Raw genomic sequence first — 16288 nt, forward strand, 5'->3', positions numbered from 1 at the left:
TTTGCAAATAATTTAAACCCAAAATCCAGTAAGACCCCAAGCTGTCAGGATGCTGTATATAGGAGGAGGGTGCAGAGGAAGAATGTTGTTATTTAGAAGTTGGGTGGAAATGCAGGCTGATGCTTTGGCTGTTTAATTAAAAGCTGCTGTTGTGTTTCAGTGACCGGGGCACACAGTTTAAGTGCATTTTCACAGGTCTAAAGATACACATGGAAGTGTTGCCCTTGGTTCTCTAAAGTGTTGCCATCAGTTAACTTACCTGAAAATAAATGCAGGGCTTGTTGGACTGCAGAATGTGATGCTGTATTTATCCAAAAGCTGCTTTGATTTTGCTGGACTTTCTGACTTGCCACTCTTGGGAGCGTTTCCCCACTGGCAGTTTCGGTGGAAGCAGTCCAGGACAGAAAAATCTGAAATAAGCATAATTCACACCGTTGCATAGAAAAACTTGCTTGTTTGTTTTGGTGGAGGTTTTTTTTTGTTTGTAATTTTTTAGTGAATGTGTGTTTTCCTCAAACCAGTACTCTTGTGTTGACACACACGGTGTTACACATTACATCTCAAATCGTTTGCCTCCAAGTATGAGGACTTTGAATCGTGGAGGCCAGAAATTCATACTAATTCATTCAAATACTAATGCCTGAGTGCATGAAACACTTTGTTTTGTGGCAGCTGTTAGTCCTTCTAGTCACTCACATGTGAAAGTTTCCATGTGTTTTGTTTTGATAATTAAATCACATCTGGGGGCAAAGATCGTCTTGGGTTAGAAATGTAACTTTTTTTTTTTTTAATTTATTTTAGTAAGCAAGCAGTTTTGCTTTGGTTAGGTAAAGTGTGTATTTACAATCCAGAATGAACGGCAGGTAGCTGTTGAAATAATCACAATTCAGGGAAACATCAAGGTGAAGGGTACCTGGATGTGGATAATGCCTGAAGTATCAGGTATTTTGTTGGCAACATCGACCAAATTGTGTTAGTCTATCAAATTTACATGGGTAAATCTTTTAATCCCAGCCTTTGGTGGAAGGAAATTCAGGAATGTGGTTTCATTTACATACATTAGGAGCTGCAGAGGAGGCCCTCATGTGCAAATGCCTGTGGATGTGTAGGTACCAGCATAATTGAATTTACATACTGGCTTCAGAAGATTCAGGAAACAAAGAGTGACACCGAGGTGTCAAGCCCAGCTTCCTTTGAGAAGTGGGGTTGGGCAGTTCTGCCTCCCCACTGATCATTTGTGTGTGGCCATTGTTACTGGTTTGATTTTGGCTCTTTTCTGCAGCCGGAGCTCCATCCCAGCCTGCTCCAGGCACAGACTTCTAGGAGCTGGCTGCACACAGCCGAGGATCCGGGCTGTCCTCACCTACCTTGGCCAGTTCCCTGCTCTGGCTTTTGGCCCAGCCCTCCTCAGTTCGTTGGAAAGGGAGAAGGGCACTTGCATCCATTTCTTACCTTGGGTGTCCCGACTTGGAGTTGGGAATGAGCTGAACTCGGGAGTAACTTTGTGTCTTTGGAGCTACATCCAGGTATACAGAAGTGTGCTTAGTATTTCAAAGTGTATAAGAATTAGGAGTACTAAACTTCCTTCTGACACAAAATATGTACATTTGGTACTCACAGCTTACTCGTGTTTTTTTCAAGCTTGTTAAACACGTGCATTTTTCATAAGTAGTATTGCATGCAATTGCAATCTGCATTGCAATTTTTGCTATGAAATTGAATTGTAAAGGGTGCTTTTCTGTTTCTAGAATATCCTGCTTTTGTTTGCAAAAGTAGTTACTCTGATTTTTTAGAACAGCTTTGTGAATTCATTGAGTTTCTTAAAGGAACTCCATCAGAGGTATTGATGTCTAATTTTATGCCTGTGTAGCTCAGCTTTATATGCTGCTGTAAAACTGAACAGTTTTACCTCCCATATTAGGTTGATAAATAATCTTTTAGTACTTCACTACTGGCTGTATAAATACAATTTTTGTTCCCGTTTTCCAGAAACTGTGATGATTTGGAGTAAAGGCTGTGTTGGGGGTTTAATTTTTGTGCTGGTATGTGATGTTATGTTTTGTCTTTTGCATCAATTTACTTGTAAGGGGAGGAACAGTGGCAGCACTGTTACTCCTAATTTCTTTTAATGAGACACAAGTAATCAGTGCCTTCTCATTGCTGTCTCTTTGGGTTCACTTTTAGGGGCTGCTAAAGGTTTAGGTTGATTTTAAATTTCTTTTCACAGTGCTCTTCTGGCGCTTTTCCCCACCATATTTGTTGTATGCAAAGCAGAAAGCAGAGGCATTAATTTGGAACTAATGGACAGTTTTAAGTGATGTGTACTCCATCAGAGCTTGCACTGCTTGCTCTCCCTTTAGGTCATTCCTGTTCTCTCCTTGCCCCCAGGCACCATATATCCACTGGATTTAAAAAAAATAAACCTCAGTGAGAGAATTGAGAGGTGAATTGGAGGATGTAAGCTTGGAGTTGGGCAGAATGTGGGCAGGAGCTCGTGTGGCTGGCAGAGGTAGATAAAGAGTTCTGTGGAAGTCATGTGGGGCTCTGTGGGGAAAGTTATCTGTTCATAAGAATTTGTAAAAATGCTGCTGTGCCTCTGGTTTTATGGTGCAGTGCTGCTATGAGTGCTTGCTAACTCTCGGTGTTTCTGGAAGTCCTTTGTGTGCAGGAAGGTATCAGGGCAATGAAATAATTAAAAAATAAGCATTAGAATAGCCAGTTGTGTATGGAAGGTGTCATGTGGACTGTGCAGTCACTGGTGGTCTGTACCATTAACCTGACACTGCCAGAGGCTCAGAGTCCTGCTGGCAAGTGGTGTTGTGACAGATTTAGTGGGGAAGACCTGTGCTAGTGTGCAGCTCCAGAGTATCAGAAGCAGTTTAAAAATCAGGGTAGGTAGGTGGTTTGGAGAGCATTGCACAAAATCTCTAGAAAATAGAATAGCTGGTAGCATTTTTTAGTGCTTGAGGTTCTTATGGGAGCTAGCTCTCAAGCAATTCCTTTTTTTATCCTTGGTAAATACAGTTCTTGAGAGATGCATTTTGATGTTGTTGCATCATTTTCTAAGAAGCAAAGGTAACATTTTTGAAATGTGCTGTTATTTTCACTTAACAATTGGATGTTTACGAGTTTAGCATGTTCACAGCAGAAGAATATGAAGCCTACATGATTTAAAAAACTGATTACATTGGTGTCACTACAAGTAACAGCCAAAAATGCTGCTTTTGAGTCCTGCAGAAGGATGGTTTTTAGTCAGTGGTCTCATTGCTGTTCAGTCCTCCAGAAGACTGCAGGTTGGTCTGCAGTTTGCATGTACAAACCATTGATATAGACACAGCTACAGGGGAGAACCAGGTCACCAAAGGCCAGTGTTGCCAGCAGAAACTCAAAAAGCTGAGTACAAAGTTGACCTGGTAGAAAGAAGCACATAAAATGTTATTTGAAAATTGCACTGAGCACTGAATGCCCTTCCTGCTTGGCTTCATGTCTCAAATTCCTTTTCTGGTTTTGAAGAGTACTTTGGTCCTTTTGCCTGTACTTTTTACCACTTCATCTACCTTTCAGTATTCCCAACTTTTTTACTTTTTTTTTGTACTTTATGGCACAAAGTTTACTACTCCTGGGTTAGTCCTTCTGCCCAGATCCTCCTTTTTTTCCCTCCCAACCCCCAAAGAATTTAAGTGTGTTAACCATACGTGACAATGTTATTTACTCTCTGCTGGTGTTGGGATATTTTTTGCATTTGGGGTTTTTTGTGGTTTGGTTTTGTTGTTTTGTTTTTTTTTTCCAGTTCTCTTTTTGGCTTAAATAGGTGTTGCTGAGGAAGGTGAGGCCTTTGGGATTTTCACACCACCACACACACTGTGTGTTGGAGTTTGAAAATCTCATGGGGGTCTTTGTATTTCTGACCTTTAGTGCTGAGCATCTTACTTTGTTTCTGATACAGGGAAAGAATTTCTGAATTTACTGTTTGGTTGTCTGTATGCCCTGCTAAGGATGCAGTTCAAGACATAAGAAGTTGAAGGAAGATTGTCCAAGTCCTAACCAGGGATCCTCTAAACAAGGAAGGGTCAGTGCTTGGTGTACAGCAGCAGTGACAGGGACAGTGCTGGTGTGTGTGTGCTGTCCACAGGAGCACGGGCAGTGGCAGCCCCAGCATGGGAGCAGACACAGCAGAGTGTTGGTCCTGCTACTAATTAATGGAGATGGACAAGACTGAATCCCCAGAAAGGGGTCCAAACCTAGTAGGAAATAAAATTTGAAATGCAGAATCCTAAAATGATTTGGGTGGAAAGGTTAAAGATTGCACTCCACTGCCATGGGCAGGGACACCTTGCACTATCCCGGGTTGCTCCAAGCCCCTTCCAGCCTGGCCTGGGACTCTTCCAGGGATGGGGCAGCCACAGCTTGTTTACAATTTTACACTAGAGCAGCTTTAGAGCCACCTGAAAGGAGCTTACAGCCAGGGGAAGGTCAGCCTTTTCCCAAGCACCAAGTGAGAGCAGGAGAGGAAACTGCCTCAGCTGCACCAGGGGAGGTTTAGGTTGGATATTAGGAAACATTTCTTCACCAAAAGCAGTATCTAGCACTGAAACTGCCAGGGAAGCGGTGCTCTCACCTTCTCTGGACGTGTATAAAAGAAGTGCAGATGTGGCACTCGGGGTATGGTTCAGTGCTGGGCTTGGCAGCCCCGGGTTAATGTTAAACTTGCTGTTAAGGTCGTTTCCAAGCGAAATGATTCTATGATTTTATTCTGTCCTATGGCAGGTTTAAGTGAAATTGAGGAATTGTGGATTGAGCCACAACAGCAGGAGGTGAGGAACACTCGTGCACTTCTGCTGAATTTATTTACTTGTGGTAATGACTGAGGTGTGTCAGTGTCTACAGAAGAGCTGTCTTATTTCTCTTTTCATGGGAGGAATCTGGGATGGATGCTGACCAGAAAGTGAGTAGTAGTTTCTGAACCCTCAGGGTGAAGAAAAACACCATTAGTCTGGCAGATTGTCAGCAGCAAATGGTACATTAATTTTTGGCACAAAATTGGCTAGCAAAAAAAGAGACTTTCCCTTCTGTTGTTAAAAATAAAAATGAGGAGGGACTGATTATCTATGCTCAATAGCTACTATTGTTCTGCTTTTTAGTATCCATGTAAGACAGAATACAATGCTTTTGACAAAAGTCCTTTTATATTTTATTAAAAATTAAAAACCACTTTATAATATACTGATAATCTGCATCTGATTACATATCTAACTTTAAATAATTTTATTATGTTATAAGCTTTTACAAGCTGTGTGCAAACAATTGCAAAATTTCCCATGTGTTTAGAGACAGAGATATCGCTCATCAGATGTGTAGAATACTGAGAGTCTTCATGCTAGGCCAGTTTTACTTCCCCAAGCACTTCAGAGGGTCTTTTTTACATCTCCTACTATTGCTAGTAATGTAGGGAAATAATATTTTTTCATAGAAATGTTTATTTACACTTGAATTAGGTGACCTCTAGCTATGTTGAAAATTTTAGTAAGCTCAGAATAATGACCTAACTCTATTTTTATCTGAGTAATAGTAACAGCAGTGACATTTTCTTTACTGAATTGTTGCTTTAGCTATTAGGATGTGGTTATTAATTGTTGTGGTGTTGTTGTGAGGGTCCCCAGCATGAGGTGAGAGATGAGAATTGACTCTAAGTTCTTAGAAGGCTGATTTATTATATTAAAAGAAAATTATACAGTAAAATTACACTAAAGAAAGAGAAAGGAGACATCAGAAGGCTAGCAAAGAAATGATAATAAAAAACTTGTGACAGACCAGAGTCCCAACACAGCTGGACTGGGATTGGTCATTAATTAAAAACAATTCACATGGAACTAATTAAAGATGCTCCTGTTGGTAAGCAACTTCTAAGCCACATTCCAAGCAATCAGGTAATTTTTGTTTACATTTCTTTTCTGATGTTTCTCAGCTTCTCAGGAGAAAAATCTTGGCGAAGGGATTTTTCAGCAAATATGACAGTGACATTAGAATACCATTTCTTTTTGTACCCAGTGTCATTCTGCACAATTAGAGTCCAGATAACATAAATGCATAACAATTGTTTATTTGCATTCTGCAGTCTGTTTTGATTACTGGGAGCTCCTGTTTCCTGTGGGTGCTGTAAATAAATCTGGTACAAGAAGAGCTGCAGTGAGAGGGAAGAGCAGAACAGTTTTGCATAAAAAGGAAAAGCTGTCTGTTTAGTAGAGTTCTCCAATAAAAGCAGGTTTGGCAAGAATGTGAGGATGTAACTTAACCAGTTGGAAAGAATGTTAAGACCATAATAAAGTCTTTTGGTCACAATTTCTTATATGAGTAGTCAATGGAGATCTGCAGCAGCTGAATGCAGATATTGGGTGCTGTCCTAGTTTCTGGCACTGCAAATATGCTGGGTTACAACTCACTTTCTAGTAAACCTGCTGGGCACCACAAAATGACAAAAGTCTTGATCTGTTCCTACACTTTGAATAAAGAACTTCTTTCTGTGCATTTGTTCTCATACTCCATCTGGTTTAACTGAAAAGCTTCAGCATTAATTTACATGGATGGGAAATACTGTGAGTAAAGCACTGGCTGGGGATTTGTAATAATTAGGTTCTATTTCCAAGTGTGTCACAGGCTCTGTGTGAGTTCAGAGACTCTGGCTTATCCTGGTGTGCTTTTATCTGTGCATCAAGGGTGGGGCAGGTTTTTTCCTTTGGTGTCTTTGCATGGTGTAAACTTGAATGGATGTCCTTGAACAACTGCAGTGGGTGTGATACTGAGGGACAGGACTTAGGGACAAGTTGGACTCCATCACCTTGGAGGCCTTTTCCAACCCTAATGATTCCAAGTTTCTCTGCTGCTTTTAGGATAAATGCAAACACTTAATTGGAAAGTACTTTGTAGCAGCTCTGGTAGTTGAAATCGATGACAAATAAGTTTTATGTGCTTTATAATAGGATGGGGAAAAGGTAAATGTATTTTTAAGTGGCCCCATTAAAACAAGATCCATTTAAGTGATCACATACAGTTGTTCCAGCTGATGCATAGGCTCGCTTTGGTGACTGTCAGTGAAAATGGTTTTGTCAAAAGAAAATCTCCTTTATTGTGTTTAAAAAAATAAAGGAGAAATTATTCTTAAAAAGTAGGTAGAGGCAGATTGTAGTGCAGCAGCTGAAGTATTTTTAAAGCATCATATCATAAGATTAAAAAGTGAGAGTCTTTAGTGAATTCTTGTCATGGGAATGGAAATTTGAGTGATTAACCCCTTTCTATTTATAGCTGTTTTCTGAGTTATTTCAGTTCCAGTTAACTTCTAGGTAAATTTCATGAGAAGGCAGAGCAATTCTTGCCTTAGTCTGTCTCTGCAGCTCATCATTTTAGTGTCCTCAAGTTACTTTCTTTTTAATGTGAATTTCAGAAACCACAGTTAAATTTTCAGATTTATTTGTAGTTTGATAACTTGTCAGCTTTTATTATGTGCAACTACAGGATTTATAGAGGCCTTCAGAATTTGGTGGCTCCTTTTGTCTTCCCATCACTACTTGCCAGTTTTTAAAATCACTGCTTAGGGGTGAATTCCTGGGGCTATTGCCTCAGGAGAATGAGAGGTGCAGGCTCTGTGTGCTGTGCTGATAAAGCTTGAAAGAACCAGACAATAGACACCAATTTCTGTGAAAGTTTTCCACTCTCTTGATGCCCTAAGTTGCTTCTTCATTACTGATTTAACTGGGACCTTTTGGCCAGGAAAGTAGCACCCTAGTCTTCAGGTGGTTTTTAGCTCTATTTGTGCAGTGATAAAGGGGTTCTACCTATGTAATGACAATTTTCTTGAAAAAGAGGCATGGCTAGACCCCTTATACAAGAAGGGTTCTTCAAAATGGCAGTATTCCTGAAACCTTGGGCTTGAGCACCTACATTTTGGTGATTCACAGACCCCAGTTAAGCTGAAGAAAGATTTGTTGGGATGTGGTGGCAAATGAAATGGTTTGTTGTTAAACTTTCTGTCGTTCTGTGATGTACTTTTTTCTTGTATGGGTGAGAAGTAAAATAGGATTTTAGAGGGGCTTTGTTTTCTTTCTGGCTTATCTTGGGAGAAAATTTGAAAGGAGTTTAGGGAAAGATTTTTTGAGCTTTTCTGCTGTCAAGTATGGTGCTGAGAAATTTCTATTTTGGTCAAGCCATCATTGTTTGTGTGAAAACAGAAAAGCCTTTGCTTTCAGTTGCAAGAGTCACTTTTTTGGTGTCTGATTTTGTCATATTTTAATAATTGCTTTCCTAAATATAGATGCTGCTGCTGTTTGTGTGCCCAGGTTGACATCCCCTGTGTCCTCCTGCCCTGCAGTTTGGAGGAGAAGCAGCAGGCTGGGTGCAGAATGCAGCGAAGGTGTCCCATGAACGTCTCCAGGGATCAGCTCTGGGAGAAGAAGGAGCTCGTGTGCACTGATCAGGGACAGGCTGGGTGTGAGATGCCTGTTGGCAGGCAGTGCTGTAAATGCTGGTGTCACGACTGAGTGACAGCAGGAGGATTTAATCCATGGACCATAATGTGTCTGCTGCCTGTGCTGCATCCCCCCACGGCCTGCATGTGAAAGTGCCCCAGGAGGTTCCATTTCTGGGCAGGTCACAGCCCCAGCCCTGCCCAGCCTCTGCTCCTGCTCAGAACCTGCAAGGGAATTTCTCTCTGGAGGGCTCCTGGCACCACAAAATCCCTCTGCTTCTCTCAGAAAGAAGCCTTGGAACAGGTAGCTGGTGAATGGAGTGAAATCTTTGTTAATGAGGGAAGCCAGAAAATGGCAGTAGTCTAAATTCCAGAGCTGAGCGCTGCAGCTGAGGAAAATAGAAGGGTTTGGGTTGGTTGGTTAGTTTGTTCTTACATCAAGTATTCTGTAATGTTAGGTGCTATGTCCAAAGGCAGTGTAAAAAATGTGAATACTATTCAAATCTGACTTTTGGATCCAAATTCAGGTTTAAACTGTTGGTTTGAGGACGGGAGGATTGTATTTTGTATTTGTTTTTCTTTTGTGGTGTGTTTTTGGTTTTGGTGGGTTTAGGATTTTGTTTTGTTTGTTTATTTTTGTTTTGTTTTTGTTTTTGAAACCAAGCACTCCCTTGCTTCTAGCCTGGGATAAGTTCAGATTTGGAGTTCTAAATTACATAGTATTATAAATTATCATGCTGAAATTATGCTTCATATTTTAAATATTTTTTCTATGAGGCCTCACTACCTGATAGAGGAGGGAGTGGGGAGCAAGAGCAGATTAAAATGCACACTTCTATTATCTGAAAGAGCTAATAGATTTGCTTTTGAGTGTTGGATATAGCTGGAGGTAAACTGCTTTTATTAGATGCTTGTATTTTTCCTTCTTCAGCACAGGAACTATTCTTAGTGATTACTACTAGTTTCAGGTAACATTTACTGTGTGCATGTTGTTAGTGGTGGAATGCTGTTATTATTTATTGTGTGGTAATATTTGGAATCAAAGAGCAAGTTGGACTGCAGCAGCATGTCTGTAAAATACACTTAGGTATTTCTGTGTTGGTTCATAGTCCCTTGCAATCCACACTTGGGAGTTTGTTTTAATCATAAAGATCAAAGCCTTTCAAGTGATACCTGGAGCAGGGTGGTGGGCAGCACCTCCACAAAATGGCTCAGAATAATTAATAACTGACAAATTGTTCAGTCTTGCTTTTGAATTCTGTGTTCTCATTTCTAAAAATTCAAATATGAGCACAACAAAAAGCAGAATTTGGGAACTAAATAGAAGTAAATTTGTGTAGTTTCACCATATTAGGCATTTCACAGAATGTAATTGGGAAGTGAAACGTGGGGACATGCAAATAGTGAAGAAAATAGGCTGCACAGATCAGAAACAGAAATCACAAGTAGTGCTACTAATTATATTTCAAGTAACTCAGTAATTGTGGTGGTGGGATCTTCACAGAAACAGGATGAGGACTCACTGCTGTATTTCTCTGTTTAAAGTGCAGGTAAATATTTATTCATGTAGTAATTTTTGGGTGGAGCCAGTTGGTGTTTTTGAGTGTTTTTATGTCTGTGACACACTGGTGAGTAGAAGATGCATCAGCAATAAGGGCCATGTTCAGGTGTTCCTGAACTCAGAGGAAGTGCTTTGTCAGTCCTTATGCTCCTTGGCCTTTCAGAGTTTAAGGCAGTCAGAGAGAAGGCATGAGAAAGGACATCATAAACTTTAGAATGGATGAAAATATCTCATTAAACAAATATAAGGTTTCTTTATTGAAAGTAATGGTGCAGGGGTAATTTTGTTCGAGAGCAAGTCCTTGTGTTCTGCCCAGTAATTAACTCTAGATTCAGGAGCAGCTTAAAAAACAAAAGTATGGGATGTGACTGTGTTGTGATAGAAGCCCAAAGAAACAGAAACAGGAATTGCTGTGCTGCTGGCTGTTAATGCCCCTGCCCTTGCCCCTGAGACTCCTGTCCTCAAATACTGCTTTAGATGGGATGAAAATCCATGCAGAATCAAATCTTTTATTATTGCTTGCAGCCTTTTGTAGGACGTGGAAAGCTGTGGAGGGCTGCTGAGGGTGTGCAAGGATGGCAGCCAGGCTGGTTGGGGGTTCATTGACCCTGCAAACATCTCTAGAGGTGTTACAAGGGCCTGTGCAGGATGCTGGGTTTGTCTGCACCTGCCTAAACTGCTGCTCAGTGCTTAGGCTGGCTCAGCTCAAGCCTTTGACTCTTACACTTCATGTGTAGGTGAGGATTTCTGGGAAGAGGAGCACTGCTCTGGGACCACAGCTTCCAGTTCTTCACTGCTCTCAGCCACAGAGGAAGAGAAGCTGCATGGCTGGCGTGGAGGTGGAAGTGATCAGTGGGCCCTGGGAGGAGTTACATCTTCACATGGATGAGTCTGTTCAGGGTGATCCATTCAGGTTTTTGTCCCAGCTCTGAGCTGCTGAGCCAGCTCTGGGTCATCACTTGTGCCCCGTGCTGCAGCGGAACTGGAAACCAGCTGGAAAGTGTTGCTCACTTGACTCTGTGTTTGTGGAGCAGTATAAAGCAGATCTAAGCACTTGTTTGTGAGTCATCTGAAATAACAAACACATTGCTGTTTTCACAAAACCGTCACAGCCGCCTTGAACTTTGTGCTTTTTGAACCGTGGTGTAGCAGACAGAGCCTGTCCTCCCGCCCAGAGCCTCTCCTGGGAGCTTCTCTTCCTCTGCACTTGGCATTAGGAGTGATCAGCACTGGCAGCCAGCCCTGAGTGCTGGGGGCATCGCAGGGTCTCCCTCAGCACAGACTTTGCCCATCTCCATCTCAGCACTCTGCCCTCAGGTCAGGGAATGTCTGGCTGCCTGGCACAGTGTGAGAGGAAAATTTGCTCTCTAGGAGCCTCTTTATGTTAAGCTTCCCTAACAGTGATGTGTTCCCTTCTGCTTTGCCCAGAGGCAGTTCTTTTGAAGGTGACAGAGCAGGAAAAAACCAAGTGAAACATTCTCGGAAAATAAAAATGAATTATTTTTGTTTAGGTTTCTCTTTGTTGATCCTAAATAGTGAAGGTGATTCCTTCCTGTCTGGAACTATCTGTTCCTTGCTGCTTTAATGGAGAGTCCTTCATTTTCCAGTGCCAGTACATGCCAACAGTCTTTTGCTCTTAAGTTTGACTTTATTGTAAGGCAAAAAGATTATTTGCCTCACATCCAAGTCCAATCAGATTGACTTCTAATATAGAATTAGTAGGAGGGTTACTGGATTACTAAACCTTGAGCACCATCAGGCAGGCTACATCACTGGGAAGGAGGGACACACCCTCCCACCCTCCCAGATAAATTCAAATGTCTGTAACTGACACCCTGTTAAAGAATCACTGTGTTCAAAAGAAACACTATGTTCAAAATAAAGGTGAAAACTTGCAAGGTGGTTTTGATGTTGTCTTGCAGTTCTAAACTGGAAGGGAACTCAGCAGCATGTGTAACCAAGTAAAAACATGATTCATTGTGAAGTGTATTAGTCTGTGCTTGTGTGAGTATAAATGAGTTTTAACCAAGCCTATTGGGCACTGAAGGGGATTTCAGAGGGGATTTCACTGAGGCAGAGCTTTGGGGAGAGTGAACAAGATCCCTCAGACTGTGAGTCACTGTGGTGGGAGACAGGGCTCCTGCCCTTAGTCACCCACTGCATAATTGTAATTATGGTATTGACTTCTTGATGGAGGCATAGCTGAATCTAGCTTCAAATCATGTTTTCATCTGTTTAACTTAAAGAATAATACAGGAAAATGCTGAGTGGTCTCTGCTTTGCCCAGCTTCAGGAATAAGAAAGGACACAAACTGACTTACAGTTCTGACATAGATGTCTCTTTTGAACTCATTTGGCGCTCTGCAATTTCTGTCTCTGCCTTTTTTTTCTTTTTCTGTGGCTGTTCTTGAGCAATGGGAACTTGTTGCTCTATGCCTGTTCAGTTTTGGTTAAAAGATTTTGTACAAGATAGTGGGTTTCCGATTTCAGAGAAGTCTGAGGCTTTTCAAAGGATATTACTGGTTTCTGACCAAGCACCAACACCTGGGAAAGTAGAACACACCATCGTCAGTATGGTGTTTTGTCACTTGATGGTCCTGCAGAAATTGGCCTTTCAGAGGTCAGAGCTGGTCTTTGCTGCTGAAGGGACTCTGGGCCCTGCATTGCTGGGGCAGTGCTTGTGTCCAGCTCTGCTCTCTGGGTCAGCTGGCACACACCACTGTGTAACAGACATGAAATGCTCCTTGCAGAGTAGGACTGAACTTGCATCTTCAGCCTGGGCACTCAGCTGTGCAGTGAGCAGAAGCTGGAAGTTGCTGTCATTTAGGCAGATGTGCACTGCTGTGAGCTTCTCTTCTCCTCACTGTTTTAGTTCCTGGACTTGAGCTGTGATGGCTTAATTATTGGCAGTGAATGCTCTTGAAGAATTCTGTGTCTGTTATTGTTGGAACTTCAGACTGAGCTGCTTTATATGTTTCAGTATTTTTTAAAGCTGAAGATACTTGGTGTATTTACTGATCCTTCATACTTTTTTGTCTCTGACTTGATGAAATGGCGAGTTTCTTCATTGCTACAGCAACCAATTCACTTTGGTATTCACTTGTCCAGTCTTCAGCACTACTGAGAGCATGAAATGCTTAAGGCAGCTTTGAGGTGACCAAAGCTCTAAGCCCCAGCTGTGTATCACTGTCCTAAACTTCTGCTAGTCTCTCCTGATGTCTGCCTCAGTGCTTTCTTCCAGAGTAAGAGATTTAATCACAGAGAAGTACCCAAGAAACTGCTGTGTTATGTCACTCAACTCAAAGTTCCTTATCCTGAAGTAAACCTGGAGCATCCTCTCTGACAAATGGATTTTTTGTGTACTCTGGAAGAATTGATGGAGCAGCAGCCTGTCTGATGGGCCTAGAAATTGTTATAGAGCAGAAGACAATAGGGCCACAATTAGCCCAGTAATTTCTGTGTGGCACCTTACATTGCTTATGAATGATATTTTTTTCTCTTCTCTTTTTCCTTTTCTCTGTCTTTGTGAGTGGCTTGTTTCCTTCGCTCATAATTGTTTTTCTTGAACATTATGCCACACAGGAATTTTAGGCAAAAGTTTCTTGTAGTTCTTCCCCCTTTCTTTTCTTGTGATTAATTTTTTTGGCAAGACATTCATAAGTGTAGGTGAAGAGCTCTGACAAGTTTTACTGTATTGTCACAGGCATTTTGATTGCCACCACACAGTTTATGATTGCTGAATTGCCTCATAAGATTGTTAATGTTTTAGAAAAAAACAAGTTAGGATTTACATAAAATCAGTATCTATGTAATGAGGGTGTGATTAAAGGATTCCCCAAAATTATTATTTTGCCAAATGCAATTTCTCATGCAGAGAAGCTGGAAAAGGATTTCTGTTGGGTCCCTGGTGGGTGCTGTCAGAAGAAGTCATATGGGTGTGGGCCCAAGGTGGTTTGGTGGTGTGTTTTTGGCTGAGGTCACACCCAACAGACCCAGAAGAGAGGCTGTCTGTAGTGTCCAGCTGCCAGTTCTGTTTTTCCCATGTTCCCCAGAGAGGTGCAGTGGGGAAAAGAGATGTCCTCAGAGAGTGCAGTTTGGGAGGCAGTTCCTCCAAGTCCTTCTGTGCTTATGCAGTTCCCAAAGATGGTGCTGGCAGGTTTGTGACGTGGTTGGAGTCCTCAGCGGCTGCTCACAGTCAGTGAAAGGCCGGCAGGGTTTGTACCCTGTCTGCTGGGTGTAACCAGCCTTTAGAAGATTCTCCACTCGTGGTGTGAAGGTGGGAAGTGTCGTGGCTGCCCATGTGTGATCTTCAGCCCTTCCATACCACCTCTCTGAACCCCTGCTCTGAAGAACAGGAAGGGTTGGTTGGTGAGAAAAACAAGGCTGCCCACTCTCATCCTCTAGTGAAGGGTTTGTTTCTCATGCTTGGCTGCAGCAATGGGTGCTTTGTTTGTGTACTTCAGAAATGGTTTAAGGTCTCCAGGGCTGGCTGATCCCCCACAGTTGGCTGTAGAGGACCAGCCTGTTGACAGTGTGATGTCTGAGCTGCAGAGATCCAAAGTACTGTGAGAAAAGGGGGGAAACAGGACAGGGTGCTGTGACAGGAGCTATTCACAATGCAGGGGTTTGTTTAAGCTGTACCATTTATAGACCCTGGGTAATTTTTGGACACCCACCATTGGTCATCATGTGTCCAGTTAGCCGTTGACCTCTAGAAGTTTGGAATATCCAACTGTAAGTCAAAGAGTGTCCTGCTCCTGCCATGGGGTATGGTTCAGTCACACACTGTGCGCCTTGTTTGAGGGGCCACAGGTCATGCAGGATTTCTTCCTTGGGTGGAAGTTCTGTTGTCATGCCTGTTAGCTATAGCAGGATGCATTTCACGCCCCCTCCTAAGATCCTGCCTGCTGGCCAGTAGCCTTTGATCGGGATTTTTCTGATTCCACCAGCACAAATATTGACGTGGCTGTAAAACATGAATTCCAGGCTGGTAGTTCAGCCTTGCTTCTGTGAGATTCACACTGTTACTTTGTCATTGCAGTTCCCAAATCACATAATACTGGCTTCATTTTTCTCTAGTCTTTTTTTTTCTCTTGTGTGTGTTCCCTGCTGTAGGCTCCTAGACATTAATTCTGAGAAGTTTTTGGACTAGCTTATGCCTCTGTAAATAAATCAAATAACTCAATGTGTGTGGATTGGCTTCTTGGACACCAGGTGAAAACCCATTTTGGGACACCTTTATGCACCAAAAGGTTGTGCATGGAGCAGTAACTTAATTTTTTTTAGACCTAAGTACATGAGGCAGTGTGAAAAATGTGTATTTTATGATTGGCTTTTTGCCAATATTAAAATGAATATTATATGTGTTGTGTTAGAAAGTTATGCTGTATTAATTCTCTTACGTTGTGTGTTAAATATTGTTTTAGGTTCTAATAAAATGTTAAAATAGAAACTCTGCTATGTAGGATATTTTTTTTTCCTAAAGAAAGGACTTAGAGAGAGATAGCAGTCACAGGGCACCTCATTCTTTCAGAGAAAGAGAATTTATTGCCCCATTATCAGAAGAAACGAACTTCTTCCCACCTTGCTCAGCCGTGATGACGCCGTCAGGATTCAGAGAAGCTGACACTGCCCAGCCAGAATCCTGTGTGTGAATGGAATTGATGCATCATGTTTGAGGTGGATGAATATGCAACAGGCTGTTGTTTTTAAGGGTTCATCCTCTGTTAACTTGGGGCCTTTTTTGGGCTTGTGCTGCCCAGAAAAGGTACCGGACATCTGTAACTCTTTGTTTCTGTTGTCTCATATTGTCTTAATCCAAACTGTCAAATTATTATTACTCTAATTATATTACTATTTTTATAACCATTTCATTACTATCAAACTTTTAAAATTTTAAAAACAAGTGATTGGCATTTTTCACAGGCAGTAAGTATTTATCCCTCAAAGCCACTGAAGAGTCTGAGTTGCTTCAGAGGGCTCCACCCCACGTGCCAATTCCCAGAGGAATTCTGCTCTGTGGGGGAGAGGCAGGGGCAGCCCTCCCTCCCTGCTGGTCACTGTACTGTGATGAGTTCTCACGAGCGCAGTGGGACCTGCCTGGTGTGGTTTAGAAAAAAGAATTGTTTATGGGAAGTTACATTGTTTATGGTAGTTACATATCTTGTGCTTTGTGGCTTGGCCTACAAACCTGGAGATAGCATCAGTTGCAAGCTGACAGCACTGCTTGGTGCTCAGGGGGATCGAAGTAGTTTTTGTTCACTTCTCTT

General features: G+C 41.9%; 1 protein-coding gene across 9 annotated transcripts in view; it reads left to right on the forward strand.

Moving 5' to 3' along the window:
- PIK3CB (phosphatidylinositol-4,5-bisphosphate 3-kinase catalytic subunit beta) overlaps positions 1-16288 on the forward strand; it is a 99227-nt gene that overhangs the window by 31558 nt on the left and 51381 nt on the right. Inside the window, exon 1 of one of the 9 annotated variants that reach the window (XM_084212602.1) lies at positions 1409-1526. The exons of 6 other annotated variants lie outside the window; for them this stretch is intronic. The gene's annotated coding sequence lies outside the window, so the exon portion shown is untranslated. Of the gene's footprint in view, positions 1-1408; positions 1527-8743; positions 8763-15646; positions 15666-16288 lie in introns of those variants that run through there. 2 more of the 9 variants (XM_084212603.1, XM_084212604.1) reach the window with 2 other exon arrangements.

This window comes from Fringilla coelebs (genome assembly GCF_963513975.1).
Source record: "Fringilla coelebs genome assembly, chromosome: 10".
Lineage (NCBI taxonomy): Eukaryota > Metazoa > Chordata > Aves > Passeriformes > Fringillidae > Fringilla > Fringilla coelebs.